Genomic DNA, 2,134 nt, shown 5'->3' with positions numbered 1-2,134 from the left:
GTCGCTAAAGTTTCGTCGGAACGAATTTACGGAAAATTAACTAACGAACGGAGACGTAACAATATCTTTGTTGTTACAATACAGCTGTGAAACTCGCTATAGAAATCACCCGTTAAGGCTAATCACTCACACGCCATCTAACTTCACGTTTTCTAGTGTGTTTTTTCTGACTGAACTTTGTTTGATTTGAACTCAATTGTTCTCCTATATTTATATATTTTCCAACTGAGGCCAAGAAATTTCTACAAACTAAAAGACGCTATGATGTAGCAATACTCACATAGCGAGAAAAACGTAGAGGTTTCAGAAAGATGACATCACCAATTGAACTACACACACACACACACACACAACGTTCGACCCTTATCGAGTTACGTAACGAAATTTGTTATAACTGTCGCCTTTAAAATAATTAACTTTAACACTCTTGTTATGAGAACTAAATAATCATTAGATATTAGATAACTAAATGAACTAAAAAATAAAATTCTCACTAAACAGTCTTGTATATCCGACATACAGTGTTCACATTTAAAACTGTTACGTCTCCGTGTGTTAATTAATTTTCCGTAACTTCGTTTCAACGAAAATTTAACGACACAAGTCTTTACTTAATAAAACTGGTTTATTCTTTCCGAATATAACTTAACCGATACACTGAACAATAGCAACGAACGTCAATAATACTCCGACCGCAGATCAATTACTCACTATCTATCTACCCACCTCACATTCCCCTCCTTTATATATATACCAGCCTAACCTACTAGTAAATACTAGAGCATTCGCCAAAGTACATGATAATTCTAGAAACGTTGCGTCACGTGGTCATGTGACTCGCTGACGCAACAATACGTTTTACTAAACACTGACTTTTCGCACGCGTTTACAATATTATGTTCAAATACATCTGTGAGGCCAGGCTTAATGTTAAAAATAATCTGTATGTTTTAATACAAGTTGTTTAAATTGTTTACCATCTTTACTCATCTTTATTCTCCCACTAAATTACAAGTGCTACATGATCAAGTGAATTAAATGCTCTGTTATGAGTTAATTAAACTCTCCACTTCTTCTTGGGCTTCCCCAGTAGTTATTAGTCCGTTGCAATCCTAGGACGTACACTTTTAGCCAATTGATTAAAAATCATTTGTTTGTTTGTTTTAGCGCAAAGCTACATAATAGGCTTTGTTTGGTTTGTTGTGAATTTCGTACAAAGTTACACAAGGGTTATCTGCACTAGCTGTCCCTAATTTAGCAGTGATAGATTAGACGGAATGAAGCTAGTCAATACCACCCAATGCCAACTCTTGGACTACTCTTTTACCAACGAATAGTGGGATTGGCCATCACATTATAACGCCGCCATTGCTGAAATGGTAAGTATGTTCAGTGACAGGGATTCGAACCCGAGACCTCCAAATGCGAATCGAGTGCCCTAACCATCAGACCTTTCCAGGTCCACACAGTAAGCTATCTGCACTCTGTCCACTATGAGGAATCAAACCGCAGATTTTAGCGTTGTAAATCCATTAGCTTACTACTGATCCACTGGGATATATCAATATATATATATATATTTATATACACACACACAGATATATATATATATACACACACACTCACATATATATATTTATTTATTTATTTACATATACACACACACACACATATACTGATATCTTAAAGAAGGTGTTTTCTAAACTAATAGTTACTTGTAAATGCAGGAAATGTCCAAATATGTTATTTCATCAAAATAATAATAATATGAGTAAACTTAAAACGAATGACATGTGACAGAAACGTACTCAATCCTTTTTTAAACATTCATTTTGATTTTTTTTTCATCTGTCGACAAAAGATAGAAAAAGGTTCACATTAAAGATAGTTGCTTTAAATATAACTGTTGTAAATGAACAGCTAATTAACAAACATAGCAGGCATAATTTGGGTTTTTACAAACAAAATTCTGATTCAAGATACTGTGATGTGTATGGCATATAAATATGACGACTTTGATTCTTTCATAATGTACAAACTGTACATATTGTTACGCCTGCAGTCGTTAGTTAATTTTTCTGTAAATTTTTCCGACTAAACTTTAGCGACACAAGTCCTTTCTTAAATAAAACTG

This window comes from Limulus polyphemus, unplaced genomic scaffold, assembly GCF_000517525.1.
Source record: "Limulus polyphemus unplaced genomic scaffold, Limulus_polyphemus-2.1.2 Scaffold1548, whole genome shotgun sequence".
NCBI lineage: Eukaryota > Metazoa > Arthropoda > Merostomata > Xiphosura > Limulidae > Limulus > Limulus polyphemus.
This window is presented reverse-complemented; position numbering follows the sequence as displayed.